Source organism: Bombina bombina, chromosome 1 (genome assembly GCF_027579735.1).
Source record: "Bombina bombina isolate aBomBom1 chromosome 1, aBomBom1.pri, whole genome shotgun sequence".
NCBI lineage: Eukaryota > Metazoa > Chordata > Amphibia > Anura > Bombinatoridae > Bombina > Bombina bombina.
The window spans coordinates 1,204,914,846-1,204,934,049 of NC_069499.1; positions in this window are offsets into that span (position 1 = coordinate 1,204,914,846).

Below are 19,204 nucleotides of genomic sequence, written 5' to 3' on the forward strand. Positions count from 1 at the left end.
GGCTAATGCCAAACTCCAAATCTAGGCCTATGTTACTGAATGTGCAACCAGCATACACTGGGAGGGCTTTTCTGTAGCAATGCACCCATTTAGTTCTGAGAGTGTTTGCCATGTTCTTATGTACTTTTCTAGGGAAACCACATCTATCTAGAGCTATTCTCATAGGTGCAATTAGCATGATTTAGCAAACCAATCTTCCAAACTGCCTCAATCAGAGATGACTACTGTAATATAGACAGGCCCCTTACTCGTTGTGGATCACTGAAGACGTCTGAAACGGCATAAATAATATCTCAAGCTGGAGAACTTAGTATATAATGGAAAGATCCCAGCAAGTTCTAAAACTTATCACACTTTAATGCAACATATTAAGACAGAGAGTGCAGTTATTGTCTTATGTGTTTTAACTATTAAACAGTGTAACACTAACAAACTTTACTTCTTAAAGGGACATGAACCCCAAAACATGTATTTCATGATTCAGATAGAGCATACCATTTTAAACATCTTTCCAATTTAATTCTGATACCTAATTTGCTTTTTTATTTTGTAATCCTTTGTTGAAAAGCATACCTACGTAGACTCAGGAGCTGATATATTTACCATTGGCTAACTGATGTGTTCAACTAGTTCCCAATAGTGCATTGCTACTCCTTAAATAAATGATACAAAGAGAATGAAGCAAAATTAATAATAGAAGTAAATTGGAAAGTTGTGTAAAACTGTGTGCTCTATCTGTCCTTATGTTCTCATTCTTGTGATCTCAGACAGCTCTCCTATAGTATACTTAGCCACTACTAGTCTAGTAATGTGGGCAAGCAGCATATTCTGGCCCAGGCTTGAAAGTTAAATTTATCTGCAAGCTGACTGAGGTCCTGATATTCATATCCTCTCTGCTCAGGTGAGAAATTCTAAAATAATCCTCCAGCACTGCAAGATCCCTAGGGAAATTTAGAAAAGGCAGATTTTGCTTTACTTCTCCAAGGGGTGTTTCCTACATTTCTGTATGTGAAGGAGAGACAAGCCCAGTGCAATATAGCACTGCATGACATGATAGTTCTGTTGCATTTACACTTTCTGCTTTCTATTTTATATCAATTTACACTTTAGATTAACTTTTAATACATTTAAACTTTGCACTTTCTATTTTGTTCATTCATTTTGTATACAGCAGTGTATTTAGGATTGTGATTTACTAAAACAAAGAGCAAAAACGATGGCACTACAAGTGTTGTTTCCTGTATCATAGGTATAAGTAATTAGTTAAATAATATTATCCTCCAATAATTTATTGGAAAGGAAGAGGTGCTGTACATAAAAGGAACTAGTATTTACAAAAATCCAATGGCATCACTGGAAAAGCATGTTTCTCATAAAACTTTTTTTTCTTAGAAATAGATCATGTCAAACTAATCTAGTTAGATTCTACCAGGAAGTAATTAAAAATATAAATAAAGGGGAATCAGTTCATGTGATATACTTAAACTTTGCAAAGGCGTTTGATACAGTGCCCCATGAGAGATTAATGTACAAAATTAATGGGCTGGGAATAGCAGAAAATGTTAGCTCAAGGATAAATAACTGGATAAAAGATAAGGAACAACGAGTAGTAGTGAATGGATCATACTCAGATTGGACAAAGGTAATCAGTGGAGTCCCCCAGGGATCAGTACTGAGCCCTGTTCTTTTTAATATTTGTATTAATGACTTGGAGCAAGGATTAAATAGTGATATCTCTATTTTTGCAGATGATACTAAGTTAAGTAAGGTCATTAGGTCAGAGCAGGATGAACTTTCGTTACAAAGGGGTCTGCAAAAAATAGAAGTATGGGCAGGTAAATGAAAAATTAGATTTAATACGGGAAAATGCAAGGTTCTACATTTTGGAAATAAAAATAAGCAGGCAATGTATTATTTAAATGGGGCAATATTTAGCCAAACCAAAGAGGAAAGGGATTTGGGAGTAATAATAGATAACAAGCTAAAGATGGATGCGCAATGCAGGGCAGCGACATCAAAGGCTAATAAGATACTAGCATCTATTAAAAGAGGCATTAATTCAAGGCAGGAAAGCATAATTCTGTCCCTGGTAAGACCTCACCTTGAGTATGGAGTGCAGTGCTGGGGACCGATTGCAAAAAAAGATATTGCAGAACTAGAAAAAGTTCAGAGAAGGGCCACAAAGCTAATAAGGGTAATGGAGAATTTAAGCTATGAGGGGAAGGCTAGCCAAACTGGGTCTGTTTTCCCTAGAAAAAAAGTGCTTGAGAGGTGACATGATTACTTTATATAAATATATTAAAGGCCTATATACGGAGATGGCAGAAGCTTTATTAAAAAAAAAAAAAATGATTGTGACAAGAGGTCACAATTTAAGGTTGGAGGAAAGGAGATTTAATCTCCTGCAACGGAAACATTTTTTTTCACTGTAAGAGCAATAAAATCGTGGAACTCATTACCAAAGGAGGTAGTGAATGCCAATACCCTAGATACATTTAAACATTTTTTAGTACATTTCTGGCTAGAAACAAAATTCATGGATATGATTTCTTGTATTAAATGGGTCACCTTTTAATGGGATTAATTTAAGCTCAACTGGAGCTTTTTTTTTTTTTTTGCAAGTATATTAGATTTGTATAGGTTGAACTCGTTGGACTTCGGTCATTTTTCAATCTCATCTACTATGTTACTATTTTAATAAAATTAGCACTCTTCAATACTGTACATTTATTATCAAAGTAGATATCATTCCCCAAAAGAAGGGGTTTAAAACTTAACTTTTAATAAATTTTCTAATTTAAAAATACAAACTTAAAAACACAACGTGGTGGTGTTGGTGCAACATAAATATGGATGCCACTACATCCCCTAATAATCAGGATCCCCCTAATATAAGGACGATATTGTAAATGGGTACTGCAATGTGATTATCAGAATTGGGAAACAATAGCGAATCCTAAATACTAATTAATATCTAAGTCAGGATACACTGCTTGTTTTTCCTATAAGTTAATAGAGTGAAGTGAAATAAGGGGTAGGTATAGAAGTAAATACTCTGCACTCTTGTGTGTTTGCAAGGATTAGGCTACTATTGTTCCCATTCTGTTCCTGAGCTAGATACAAAATAAACACTGCAACATAGTAGACTTGGTTTACATACAAGGTTACAAAATCAAGTGGCAATTCCACATATCTGGTCACCGTCAAATAGATTGTTCACTTGCAATGGAGTAGCTGAATTTACTGTTACTCAGAATTAGCACACAAATTTGTTGCTGCAAATGTTAGTATAATCTCAGAATAGTAATGTATATAAGGGATAATCTCAAAATAGTATACAGGGAGTGCAGAATTATTAGGCAAGTTGTATTTTTGAGGATTAATTTTATTATTGAACAACAACCATGTTCTCAATGAACCCAAAAAACTCATTAATATCAAAGCTGAATAGTTTTGGAAGTAGTTTTTAGTTTGTTTTTAGTCATAGCTATTTTAGGGGGATATCTGTGTGTGCAGGTGACTATTACTGTGCATAATTATTAGGCAACTTAACAAAAAAACAAATATATACCCATTTCAATTATTTCTTTTTACCAGTGAAACCAATATAACATCTCAACATTCACAAATATACATTTCTGACATTCAAAAACAAAACAAAAACAAATCAGTGACCAATATAGCCACCTTTCTTTGCAAGGACACTCAAAAGCCTGCCATCCATGGATTCTGTCAGTGTTTTGATCTGTTCACCATCAACATTGCGTGCAGCAGCAACCACAGACTCCCAGACACTGTTCAGAGAGGTGTACTGTTTTCCCTCCTTGTAAATCTCACATTTGATGATGGACCACAGGTTCTCAATGGGGTTCAGATCAGGTGAACAAGGAGGCCATGTCATTAGATTTTCTTCTTTTATACCCTTTCTTGCCAGCCACGCTGTGGAGTACTTGGATGCATGTGATGGAGCATTGTCCTGCATGAAAATCATGTTTTTCTTGAAGGATGCAGACTTCTTCCTGTACCACTGCTTGAAGAAGGTGTCTTCCAGAAACTGGCAGTAGGACTGGGAGTTGAGCTTGACTCCATCCTCAACCCGAAAAGGCCCCACAAGCTCATCTTTGATGATACCAGCCCAAACCAGTACTCCACCTCCACCTTGCTGGTGTCTGAGTCGGACTGGAGCTCTCTGCCCTTTACCAATTCAGCCACGGGCAAATCCATCTGGCCCATCAAGACTCGCTCTCATTTCATCAGTCCATAAAACCTTAGAAAAATCAGTCTTGAGATATTTCTTGGCCCAGTCTTGACGTTTCAGCTTGTGTGTCTTGTTCAGTGGTGGGCGTCTTTCAGCCTTTCTTACCTTGGCCATGTCTCTGAGTATTGCACACCTTGTGCTTTTGGGCACTCCAGTGATGTTGCAGCTCTAAAATATGGCCAAACTGGTGGCAAGTAGCATCTTGGCAGCTGCACGCTTGACTTTTCTCAGTTCATGGGCAGTTATTTTGCGCCTTGGTTTTTCCACACGCTTCTTGCAACCCTGTTGACTATTTTGAATGAAACGCTTGATTGTTCGATGATCACGCTTCAGAAGCTTTGCAATCTTAAGAGTGCTGCATCCCTCTGCAAGATATCTCACTATTTTTGACTTTTCTGAGCTTATCAAGTCCTTCTTCCATTTTGCCAAACTAAAGGAAGTTGCCTAATAATTATGCACACCTGATATAGGGTGTTGATGTCATTAGACCACACCCCTTCTCATTACAGAGATGCACATCACCTAATATGCTTAATTGGTAGTAGGCTTTCGAGCCTATACAGCTTGGAGTAAGACAACATGCATAAAGAGGATGATGTGGTCAAAATACTCATTTGCCTAATAATTCTGAACTCCCTGTATACGTGATCTGAATTAAAATAAATGTGTACGCGCAGTCTTAAACGAAAAGCGATACAGCACAAGTCTGTAATTTAGGCTAAATATATAGTGTTATTTGTGTACTTGGTGCTAATATTCCTTAAATTATAAGTAGTTTGAATTGCTGGATTGGATTGCTTCCCCTTGGCATATAAATATATATGCACTGGCTTAAACGAAAAGCGATATAGTTCAAAGTTTGTAATTTAGACTAAACATATAGTGTTATTTGTTTACTTGTTACTAACATTTAGGAAAGTTGTTTAAAATTGTATGCTCTGTCTACAAGAATATATAAAACAAAACACACCACAAGATGTGTGAATATAAGAGTGCCCTGTTTGTGCAAATAAAATCAGCTGCTTTAAAATATAAGCAAAAAACAAATATCACACATTATGATTAGAACCAGTCAAAGGATATGCTTGAATCAGTGATCCTAAGAATCAGTACATCAAACTGGAGTTGCAGCTTCCCACATAACACAGCACTGGAGGCTAGATGACAACTAGTATAAAGACAAAAAGGAAAAGGAGGCGCAAACCCCTCTAAGTGCAGACTTATGTACAGGGTAAAAATATTTTATTACAATAACGATAACACACTCACACTACAAGCCCTCAAACATATGAGGTATGTGCAGACACAGCAATTAAAAAGCAGTCAGATGCTTCGTAGATATAGTTCTTTTAAAACCAACAAGCTCCCTCCTCCCCAAAACGATCCGATTTACAGAAAGCCACAGGAGATGGAAAAGTTTGCTTAAAACAAGTCACATATAAGTCACTATGAAACCCGCCAAAAAGCCAATACTGCACCAGACTGTTTAGGTTGAAAAGCCGGCTCCTATACAGCTGGTGTGTGCGGCGTGGCATGAAGACTTATAAGTAGACAGTTGAGACAGAGTGTGGGCAGCCTCTGACGAAGTAGGAAGACGTCCTACGAAACGTGTTAGGCCTCGCCCACCGTCTTCATGCCATGCCGCACACACCAACTGTATGGGAGCTGGCTTTTCAATCTAATCAGTCTGGTGCAGTATTGGCTTTTTGGTGTGTTTCATAGTGACTTATATGTGACTTGTTTTAAGTGAACTTTTCCATCTCCTGTGGCTTTCTGTAAATCGAATCATTTTGGGGAGGAGGAAGCTTGTTGGTTTTAAAAGAACTATTTCTACGAAGCATCTGACTGATTTTTAACTGCTGTGTCTGCACATACCTCACATGTTTGAGGGGTTGTAGTGTGAGTGTGTTATCGTTATTGTAATAAAATATTTTTACCCTGTACATAAGTCTGCACTTAGAGGGGTTTGTGCCTCCTTTTTGTCTTTATATCTGTCTACAAGAATGTCTAATTATTATTATTATACTGTCCCTTTAAAGGAAAAGTTAACTTTCACGGACCCCTATGCAGCTTTGAAAAGTAAATTGAAAAATTAGTGTGACTTTAATTCATCATTTGTGTACCATCATTAGTATTAAACCTTTAAATGTACCTTTTACAATGCTTGGTTCAATCGCCGTAACTCTGCCTGGCTATTAATTTTTTTTTTTTTTTTTTTAATGACGAATACCCTTTAAACCATTTTATCCCCCACTGGCGTCCCAACAGACTAGATTTACACCCACAATGCTATATATGCATGCATGTCTCAAGTAATTTTCGGCCGCAATATATGCACGTTCATGAGACACGTAAGCGCATTCTCTGTCTTGAAGAATTCACAGCAGCTATGTTTTTCTGCACATGCGCAAAATAATATGCCTCACGAGAACGCTCATGAATGTACACGTAAGAGCGGGTGGGACCGATCTTACGTGTAAAGGAGAGAAATCAGTAAATGATCGGGTCGGAGGAGGAAGTGCGGAAAAAGGTATGAGATTTAGGATATAAATAACTACTAAAGACTAATATTTTTTAACAATTGAACATTAATGGATGGCATTAATGTTGAGGCCCTACTTTTTACTTTAAATTAAAACTGAAAAATTGTCAGCTTCAGTTTCTCAGAAAGCGTCATTACTTTCTAGGGGCCAGATAATCAATAGCCAGAAGTAGATTTTTTTTCTAACATATTTCAAAGTTAGTTCAATTTTCCTTCCCCATCAGCCAATCAATATACAGGGAGTGCAGAATTATTAGGCAAATGAGTATTTTGACCACATCATCCTCTTTATGCATGTTGTCTTACTCCAAGCTGTATAGGCTCGAAAGCCTACTACCAATTAAGCATATTAGGTGATGTGCATCTCTGTAATGAGAAGGGGTGTGGTCTAATGACATCAACACCCTATATCAGGTGTGCATAATTATTAGGCAACTTCCTTTCCTTTGGCAAAATGGGTCAAAAGAAGGACTTGACAGGCTCAGAAAAGACAAAAATAGTGAGATATCTTGCAGAGGGATGCAGCACTCTTAAAATTGCAAAGCTTCTGAAGCGTGATCATCGAACAATCAAGCATTTCATTCAAAATAGTCAACAGGGTCGCAAGAAGCGTGTGGAAAAACCAAGGCGCAAAATAACTGCCCATGAACTGAGAAAAGTCAAGCGTGCAGCTGCCAAGATGCCACTTGCCACCAGTTTGGCCATATTTCAGAGCTGCAACATCACTGGAGTGCCCAAAAGCACAAGGTGTGCAATACTCAGAGACATGGCCAAGGTAAGAAAGGCTGAAAGACGACCACCACTGAACAAGACACACAAGCTGAAACGTCAAGACTTGGCCAAGAAATATCTCAAGACTGATTTTTCTAAGGTTTTATGGACTGATGAAATGAGAGTGAGTCTTGATGGGCCAGATGGATGGGCCCGTGGCTGGATTGGTAAAGGGCAGAGAGCTCCAGTCCGACTCAGACGCCAGCAAGGTGGAGGTGGAGTACTGGTTTGGGCTGGTATCATCAAAGATGAGCTTGTGGGGCCTTTTCGGGTTGAGGATGGAGTCAAGCTCAACTCCCAGTTCTACTGCCAGTTTCTGGAAGACACCTTCTTCAAGCAGTGGTACAGGAAGAAGTCTGCATCCTTCAAGAAAAACATGATTTTCATGCAGGACAATGCTCCATCACACGTGTCCAAGTACTCTACAGCGTGGCTGGCAAGAAAGGGTATAAAAGAAGAAAATCTAATGACATGGCCTCCTTGTTCACCTGATCTGAACTTCATTGAGAACCTGTGGTCCATCATCAAATGTGAGATTTACAAGGAGGGAAAACAGTACACCTCTCTGAACAGTGTCTGGGAGGCTGTGGTTGCTGCTGCACGCAATGTTGATGGTGAACAGATCAAAACACTGATAGAATCCATGGATGGCAGGCTTTTGAGTGTCCTTGCAAAGAAAGGTGGCTATATTGGTCACTGATTTGTTTTTGTTTTGTTTTTGAATGTCAGAAATGTATATTTGTGAATGTTGAGATGTTATATTGGTTTCACTGGTAAAAATAAATAATTGAAATGGGTATATATTTGTTTTTTGTTAAGTTGCCTAATAATTATGCACAGTAATAGTCACCTGCACACACAGATATCCCCCTAAAATAGCTATAACTAAAAACAAACTAAAAACTACTTCCAAAACTATTCAGCTTTGATATTAATGAGTTTTTTGGGTTCATTGAGAACATGGTTGTTGTTCAATAATAAAATTAATCCTCAAAAATACAACTTGCCTAATAATTCTGCACTCCCTGTATATATATATATATATATATATATACAGGTGGCCCTCGTTTTACAACGGTTCAATTTACACCGTTTCAGAATAACAACCTTTTTTTCCAGTCATGTGACTGCTTTTGAAAAGCATTGAGAAGCAGTGCATTTATTAAAATAGCCAGTAGGTGGAGCTGTCCGCTTGTGTTGCAGCAAAGCCAAGCAAGCTGAAATTATTCAGTTTTACCAGACCTGAGCTATCGAGCAGATTTCAAAGTAACAAGATCTTCCTGTCTATAAATCAGTCCAGATTGGAATGCATAGAAAGAACTATTTGCAGAAAAATACAAGTGAAGTCTGTGTTGTGTGCTTATTTTATTAGGTTTATAATGCTGTTTAGCAAATGTTTTTGTTCATTTAACTTAGTTTAATTATATATTCTGTGTTGTGTGCTTATTTTATTAGGTTTATAATGCTGTTTAGCAAATGTTTTGTTCATTTAACTTAGTTTAATTATATATTCTGTGTTGTGTGATTACTTTATTAGGTTTATAATGCTGTTCAGTGTTTAAAGTCTTCATTTCAAAGCTTTAAAAATAATGTATTAGGTGTTACTTATGACAGTTTTGAGAGGGGCCTGGAACCTATCTCCCTCACTTCCCACTGACTTACATTATAAACTGGGTTTCAATTTACAACGGTTTCGATTTACAACCATTCCTTCTGGAACCTAACCCCGGCGTAAACTGAGGGCTACCTGTATATATATATATATATATATATATATATATATTCTGTGAATTCTTGCACATGCTAAGTAGGAGCTGTTGCCTCAGAAACTGTTGACCACCCTCTTTTGCTCCAAACCCTCCAATCCTTCTGCATTTGTGACACAGCGCTCTCGTGGTTCTCTTCCTATCTGTCTAACCGTACCTTTAGTGTAACCTTCTCTGGGGCATCCTCTGCCCCATTACCACTTTCTGTTGGGCTACCGCAAGGCTCTGTCCTTGGTTCTCTTCTCAATCTACACATCATCTTTCGGTTCCTTAATAAAGTCCCATGGGTTTCAATACCATTTGTATGCCGATGACAGCCAAATCTACCTCTCTGTGACATGCTCTGGGGGCATGTCCGGGCAATGGTGGTGTAAAGCTGCTCTTCAGAAGCTCCCGGTAAAGCCTGGCAAATCTGCCGGTTTAAACAGGCATCTGACAACAAAGTTGAGGATAAATCACAAGAACTGCTACTACCTTCCTATGGGATCATCCAATATCCTCATCTGATGTCTGCATGACCCTTAGGCTCTGAACTGGACAGTCGAGGCCTTAGGCGGCGGCCTATTCAGTTCCTTGGCACCCCCCCCCCCCCCCGGTTATCTGGGTATAACAGTTGCACTGACAATGTCTATTTTTGTCTATATATTTCATCATGGAGGAATCATATATATATCCTTGCGGACCCTATTAGAGAACCTAACTTGCAAGATAGATGACAGGTTTACTGAGCTTACTGTTCTTTGTAGAGCTGCAGTCAGCTGCGACTCCCCACCGATGCATAAGAACCTAGTTTCAGATGGAGAGAGCTTGACACAAATGCCAGAAGGATAGAGAAGACTGACCTTGAGATTTCCAAACCTGATCGTGCCGGAACTACTTGGGGTGGTCGGGCCTCCACAACAGGCAGGCACGCTAGGCAGTCCATCACAGCTTAAGCAAAAGGAGACAGAGAGGCTTTGGTCCCTGGATGTTACCCGTAGTGATGTGGCTGGTTGCTGCTGGGATGTTCACTGGCTAAGATCGCAATGAAACAAATACTTCCTATTCCTGGTAATGAGAACTTCTCAAGTGATGCCGCTGAAGAGTCGGTTTATGTGGCATTTTTCCTGCTCCTCAGACATATACTATAGGTGAATCAATGACTCTCACCAGAAGCTATCTGATTTGACATAGGTCCTTGATAGCACCCAATGAGCAGTGGGGCATTACCTGGAAAAAGGGGATCAGTTAATGTCGGCAGACGTTCATAAGCTTTGTGGCTGTGTTCAGTGTGAAACAAGTTAATTTTTGGGTTTTCCTACTTAAGATTTAATACTGTTGGATTACGTGTTTAGTTTTTCTCCTACATTTTACTGGTGACATTAGGCACAGGTTTTATATATTTGAAGGTTATTAGATTGCAGCTCAAGCTCACCCTGTTGTTCGGTAGGTTGAAGTTACTAGAGCAATCAATATTGGTGTATGTCCTAATAATAACAGACTCCATTACCGAAGGGTCAACTTCCCCTGCTTATCCTGCCTAATGGGGAATGAGATAAAAGCATGTTAGTACTTTTGCATTAGGCCATTTCTCAAATTGTAGCTATTAGCCACCTCTATAAAAGTTTGCCATATACTTAAATAGTTAGAGGACAACTTATATTTGTCATATAGGGTCCCTGATGTTCACGCTCAACCCCTATATTCTATGTGGTGCTCATCTTTACTGCCTGTAGTTATATATATATATATGCTTATATCAGCTAGTTTCTCACTACATGTGTTAGACTTCACATAGCCCTAAGCATTTCTCATAGTCTCTATGACTTATTCTAGGTTTTACTGTATTCTTACAAGTTGTTCAGTGTCTTCCACTATTCTCACTATTTCTTTAACATTATATTGGAGTTAGCCCATATGGGAATGTTCGGTCACAAACCAATATTTATGGGGGTAAGAAGATACTGTACTATTTTCTCTGTTTTTAATGTCTAAGTAAAGGTATAGCATGGGGATCTAGCTCTAATTCCTCCTTATATATTCAACATAGCTTCCAATATGATTGTCTTATTTTACTTGCTTGTCACAGTGTATAATAGTAGTGTTATGCTTTTTTACAGAATCTGATATTGTTCATAGGTCCAAGAGTGACCATTTACATCATATAACACACTTACCGCTAGAGAATTTATTTACTCAGTGGTCCATTTTTATCAGTTGAGACCCTCCTTCATATTATATTACCTTTTCTGGGTACAAGAGTGACAGGAGGTTATGCAGACCCTAATCTTACATAACATGAGATCTAATAATAATTGGCTAAATCATATTGTATAATCTGTTTATATATATATATATATATATATATATATATATTCACCATGCCCAAGATTGTCTCTATATCACCCTAGTTCCCTCCAGTGATCCAAATTATTAGGTATAGGTCCAAGAGTGGCCTATAGACAAGTATAAAACCTAAAAAATGAGGTTTCATTGCTATATGTTTAGTTGGAAATGCAGATGAACTTGTTCAAACCTGTAATATTATGGTGTATATTCCTGCAATTGCTGTATATGTGACAGAACATACATCTTGTTATATTGTAATGTACAAAAACCTTAATAAAAATCCTTGATTCAAAAATAAAAATAAATCTACCTCTCTGCACCAGACCTATCTTCTTCCTTGCAAACCCGTGTCACTAACTGTCTTTCTCATATCTCATCTTGGATGTCCTCTCACTACCTTAAGCTAAATCTCTCCAAAACTGAGCTCCTTATTGTCCCCCCTTCTTTAAAAATCTCTACCCCCAACTTCTTTATAACTGTCGATAACTCCATCATTACCCCTATCCCACATGCTCGATGTCTTGGAGTCACACTTGACTCAGATGTTTCTTTCACTCCTCAGATTCAGCCCTTGGCTAAATTCTGCAGCTTCAAACCTTAAAAACATCTCTAATATTAGAAATTTCCTTTCACAAGACACAACTAAGATTTTAATATACTCTCTCATCCTTTCCCGCCTCGATTACTGCAACTCCATCCTCTCTGGTCTCCATAGCTGCCGCCTAGCTCCTTTACAATCCATAATGAATACCTTTGCCAGGCTCATCTTCCTTACACGTTGCTCTTCATCTGTTGCACCTCTCTGCCAATCCCTTCACTGGCTTCCTCTTGCCTCCAGGTTTAAACACATTCTCACTCTAACATACAAAGCCCTCAACTGCACTGCTCCCCCTACATCTCAGACCATGTGGCATATTTATCAAACTCCAAATGGAGCTTGATGCCCCGTGTTTCTGGTGAGCCTGCAGGCTCGCCAGAAACAGCAGTTATGAAGCAGCGGTCACAAAGACCGTTGCTCCATAACCTGTCCGCATGCTCTGAGCAGGCGGACAGACATCGACGGAAATCAACCCGATCGAGTACGATCGGGTTGATTGACACCCCCTGCTGGCGGCGAGTCTGCAGGGGGCGGCGTTGCACTAGCAGCTCTTGTGATGCTGAATACGGCGAGCGTATTGCTCGCCGTATTCAGCGAAGTCTGGCGGACCTGATCCGCACTGTCAGATCAGGTCCGCCAGACTTTAATAAATATGCCCCCTTTTCTCCAGATACTCTCCCTCCCGACCCCTTCACTCTGCCCACGATCTCCTACTCTCTTGTTACCTCCTCACATTCCCAAGACTTCTCCCAACTTTCTGCCTCAATCCACAAGACTCACCCCTAGTTTTGAAAGCGTCAAGCACTCCCTAAAGACTGTACTATTCAGGGATGCATATGTATGTATTGGGTACTTGTAAAGCACAGCTAATCACCCGTAAAGGTCTCAAGGCGCTGCTCATTTTATTGACCTCGGAAGGATGAAAGGCTGAGTGGACCTCGCTGGGGATTGAACCTGCAACCCTTGGGTTGCTACAGAGCTCAGCCACAGTGCCTTAGCATGCTGAGCTATATGTCCGGCTGACAACCTACACTAACCTTTCCTAACTTCACTGCTATCTCCTTATTAATAGCGCTGCGGAATCTGTTGGTGCTCTACAAATACCTGATAATATTAATAATAATAATAATAATAATAATAAACTGTGCATATAAAAATATTGTGCATAGTTAGATAATGGAGGTGAATTGAAAAGTTGCTTAAAGGGACAGTCAAGTCCAAAAAAAACTTTCATGTTTCAAATAGGGCAAGTAATTTTAAAAAACTTTCCAATTTACTTTTATCACCAATTTTGCTTTGTTCTTTTGGTATTCTTAGTTGAAAGGTAGACCTAGGAAGGCTCATATGATAATTTCTAAGACCTTGAAGGCCGCCTCTAATCACATGCTTTTGAATTTGCTTTTCACAGCAGGGGAGAGCTAGTTCAGGTAAATCCTATAGATAACATTGTGAGCACGCCCGTGGATTGTGGCAGACACTGCACTAATTGGCTAAAATGAAAGTCACTAGATAATAAATCTGGGGCGCGATCCGATATAGATCGTAGTTTGCGGCGCAAGCGAGGGAACCCGCGTTGCCCGCAGTTTCAGCTCGCAACTCGAGCTATCCCATATACGGCGCCGTCAGATGCTAAAGTGCCGTAAGTCTGACAAACCAGCGATGTCCAGAAATCTGCGCAAGTACAAGTTTCTGGCGTCGCCAGTGACTTACGGCACGTTAGAAACTGCCGGCGCCTACAAAACCTGACTAAAGTCTAAATCACCCGCACTGTCTAACACGCCTCCCTAACATAGCCCGACACGTCTAACCCTCTATCCGCTATCCCCCCCTCACTATCCTAACAATAAAATATGTATTAACCCCTAAACCGCCGCTCCCAAACCCCGCCCAACCTAATAAAGTTATTAACCCCTAAACTGCCGCCAGCTATATTAAATCTATAACCCCCTAAAGTGAGCTCCTACCCCGCCGCTATCTATTTTAAAATTATTAACCCCTAATCTAATCCCCCTACACCGCCGCCAGCTATATTAACTATATTAACCCTAATTATATTAGGGTTAATATAGTTAATATAATTATTATATTATATATATTAACTATATTAACCCTAATTATATTAGTGTTAATATAGTTAATATCGTTATTATAATATATATATATATATATATATATATATATATATTAAGTATAACAACCCTATCTAACTTTAACATCCCTAACTAAACTCTTATTAAAATAAATCTAATATTAATATTATTAATTAAAATATTCCTATTTAAATCTAAATACTTACCTATAAAATAAACCCTAAGATAGCTACAATATAATTAATAATTACATTATAGCTATGTTAGGGTTTATATTTATTTTACAGGTAAATTGTTAATTATTTTAACTAGGTATAATAGCTATTAAATAGTTATTAACTATTTAATAGCTACCTAGTTAAAATAATTACCCAATTACCTGTAAAATAAATCCTAACCTAAGTTACAAATACACCTACACTATCAATAAATTAAATAAACTACAAATATCTATCTAAAAATACAATTAAATAAACTAAACTAAATTACAAAAAAAAAAAAACACTAAATTACAAAAAATAAAAAAAAAGATTACAAGATTTTTAAGCTAATTACACCTATTCTAAGCCCCCTAATAAAATAATAAAGCCCCCCAAAATAAAAAAATTCCCTACCCTATTCTAAATTAAAAAAAGTTCAAAGCTCATTTACCTTACCAGCCCTTAAAAGGGCCTTTTGTGGGGGCATGCCCCAAAGAAAACTGCTCTTTTGCCTGAAAAAAAAACCACAATACCACCCCCCAACATTACAACCCACCACCCACATACCCCTAATCTAACCCAAACCCCCCTTAAATAAACCTAACACTACCCCCCTGAAGATCTCCCTACCTTGTATTCACCCAGCCGGGCCGAACTCCTCATCCGATCCGGGCGATGTCTTCCAGCAAGCGGCAGTGAAGTCTTCTTCCATCCGGGCGATGTCTTCAAGCAAGCGGCAGAGAGTCTTCTTCCATCGGCGATGTCTTCAAGCCAATCAGCCAATCGGATTGAACTTGAATCTGATTGGCTGATTCAATCAGCCAATCAGATTTTTCTACCTTAATTCCGATTGGCTGATAGAATCCTATCAGCCAATCGGAATTCGACGGACGCCATCTTGGATGACGTCATTTAAAGGAACCTCATTCGTCGGGAAGTCGTCGTGCCGGATGGATGCTCCATGGCGGAGGAGCGAAGAAAGAAGATTGAAGATGCCGATTTGCTTGAAGACATCGTAGATGGAAGAAGACTCTCTGCCGCTTGCTTGAAGACATCGCCCGGATGGAAGAAGACTTCACTGCTGCTTGCTGGAAGACATCGCCCGGATCGGATGAGGAGTTCGGCCCGGCTGGGTGAATACAAGGTAGGGAGATCTTCAGGGGGTGGTGTTAGGTTTATTTAAGGGGGGTTTGGGTTAGATTAGGGGTATGTGGGTGGTGGGTTGTAATGTTGGGGGGTGGTATTGTGTTTTTTTTTTTCAGGCAAAAGAGCAGTTTTCTTTGGGGCATGCCCTCACAAAAGGCCCTTTTAAGGGCTGGAAAGGTTAAAGAGCTTTGAACTTTTTTTAATTTAGAATAGGGTAGGGAATTTTTTTATTTTGGGGGGCTTTATTATTTTATTAGGGGGCTTAGAATAGGTGTAATTAGCTTAAAAATCTTGTAATCTTTTTTTTATTTTTTGTAATTTAGTGGGGTTTTTTTTTGTAATTTAGTTTAGTTTATTTAATTGTATTTTTAGATAGATATTTGTAGTTTATTTAATTTATTGATAGTGTAGGTGTATTTGTAACTTAGGTTAGGATTTATTTTACAGGTAATTGGGTAATTATTTTAACCAGGTAGCTATTAAATAGTTAATAACTATTTAATAGCTATTATACCTAGTTAAAATAATTAACAATTTACCTGTAAAATAAATATAAACCCTAACATAGCTACAATGTAATTATTAATTACATTGTAGCTATCTTAGAGTTTATTTTATAGGTAAGTATTTAGATTTAAATAGGAATATTTTAGTTTTTAATATGAATTAGATTTATTTAATAAGAATTTAGTTAGGGGTGTTAGGGTTAGATAGAGTTAATATAGTTTATATAAATACTATAGTAACTATATTAACTATATTAACCCTAATATAATTAGGGTTAATATAGTTAATATATATAATGTAATAACTATATTAACTATAATATACTTAGGGTTAATATAGATAATATAGCTGGCGGCGGGGTAGGTAGATTAAATTAGGGGTTAATAATTTTAATATAGATGGCGGCGGTGTAAGGGGTTCACATTAGGGGATAGATCAGTTAGATGGTGGCGGTTTTAGGGGTTCACATTAGGGGATAGATCAGTTAGATGGTGGCGGTTTTAGGGGCTCACAGTAGGGGGTTAGTTTATGTAGATGGTGGCGGTTTAGGGGTTAAATACTTTATTAGGGATTGCGGCGGGGGATCGCGGTTGACAGGGAGATAGACATTGCGCATGCGTTAGGTGTTAGGTTTTATTTAGCAGATCGCGGTTGACAGGGAGATAGACATTGCACATGCGTTAGGTGTTAGGTTTATTTAGCAGCCAGTTTAGGGAGTTACGGGGCTCCAATAGTCAGCGTAAGGCTTCTTACAGCTGCTTTTTGTGGCGAGGTGAAAATGGAGTAAGATTTCTCCATTTTCGCCACGTAAGTCCTTTCACTTTATATTGGATACCAAACTGCGCGGGTTTGGTATACCTGCCTATGCCCCAAAAAACTACGGGCGATGGCAGAAATATACGCGCGTAACTTCTAGGTTACGCCGTATATAGGATACCAAACCCGCGCAAATATTGCCGTCGCCGACTTTTGCGGGCGACGATTTTTATCGGATCGGCCCCAAAATGTCATGTGATCAGGGGGCTGTCAGAAGATGATTAGATACAAGGTAATCACAGAGGTAAAAAGTGCATTATTATAACTGTGTTAGTTATGCAAAACTGGGGAATGGGTAATAAAGGGATTATCTAGCTTTTAAAACAACAAAAATTCTGGTGTTGACTGTCCCTTTAAATCTACAGGCTCTATCTGAATCATGAAAGTTTAATTTTGACTTTAGTGTTCCTTTAATAAAAATGTACAGGCAAGGACAATTTATCATATTTAAGCAATACCCTAAATTGGTAAAAATTGGTAGGAACAAGAGTTAAAGTTGTTGCCTTACACAGGATTCAATTCATTTAATTGTTATTAAATAGTGGCTATCTCACCTGCAGAAAAGAGGCTTAACAAAGTAAGGCATCAAACAATTAACTTTGTGGTGACACAAAAATTATGATTGTTCTAATGTAGGGTTGGATTTGTTTTTTAAAGAAACTGAGATTCATATTTTCCCACCATTATTTACTTATCCATTTTACCCTTCTTGTCATAAATTAATCTAATCTGTATTTTTAAGAATGTTATATTTCCTTACCTTTAATTTATTTCAGTTAAAATGTTTGAACCACAATTATTAGTTGTTCCTCTAAAAAAAACTAATGTACGCCTTTAAGACTTCTTAACTTCATAAGCTACTCCAAAACTTGATGTACTATTCAACAATTAAAATACATTTTAATGACCCTGGGCTCTGTAGTGAAGAAAATGTTGATGTTTATCTTTTGGACTAATTGTGCTTTGCTATCGTTTGGAACATATTTAACATCTATTTTCTAAAAGAAAGATGTTCACTATATGACATATTTGCCCTTCTATGTTTCAGCAAATAAGAAGTTCCCTTTATGGTTACTACAAATATTCTGATTGGTCCCTTTCATCAGTGTCAGTTAAAAAACATGTTTTCATTGGTTATTGTTTTTTCTGAAACTGACAATTTTATATTTTAATGTGTTGTTTTTCCACAATGCAAACGATAACAATATTCTCATAAATTAAAAATATCAGATTGAATATAGGAAGTCACCTATAGGATGCATGGATAGCATTGACAATGGCAATCACTTTCAACATAAGCACAAGTTAATAACTGAATATCAATAAGAAAATGGACACATTGGGGCATATGTATCAAGCTCTGCAAGGAGCTTGATGCCCCGTGTTTCTGGCGAGCCTGCAGGCTCGCCCGAAACAGCAGTTATGAAGCAGCGGTCAAAAAGACCGCTGCTCCATAACCTGTCCGCCTGCTCTGAGCAGGCGGACACACATCGCCACAATACAACCCGATCAAGTACGATCGGGTTGATTGTCACCCCCCCTGCTGGTGGCCTATTGGTCGCAAGTCTGCAGGGGGCGGCGTTGCACCAGCAGCTCTTGTTAGCTGCTGGTGCAATGCTGAATACTTCAAGCGTATTGCTCGCCAAGACTTCTCCCATCTTGTGGAACTTTCTGCCTCAATCCACAAGACTCACCACTAGTTTTGAAAGCTTCAAGCACTCCCTAAAGACTGTACTATTCAGGGATGCATATGTATGTATTGGGTACTTGTAAAGCACAGCTAATCACCCGTAAGGGTCTCAAGGCGCTGCACATTGTATTGACCTCGGAAGGATGAAAGGCTGAGTGGACCCTTGGGTTGCTACAGAGCTCAGCCACAGTGCCTTAGCATGCTGAGCTATATGTCCGGCTGACAACTTACACTAACCTTTCCTAACTTCACTGCTATTACCTTATTGATAGCGCTGCGGAATCTGTTGGTCCTCTACAAATACCTGATAATATTAATAATAATAATAAAAATAATAATAATAAACTGTGCATATAAAAATATTGTGCACAGTTAGATAATGGAGGTGAATTCAAAAGTTGCTTAAATCTACATGCTCTATCTGAATCATGATAGTTTAATTTTGACTTCAGTGTTCCTTTAATAAAAATGTACAGGCAAGGACAATTTATC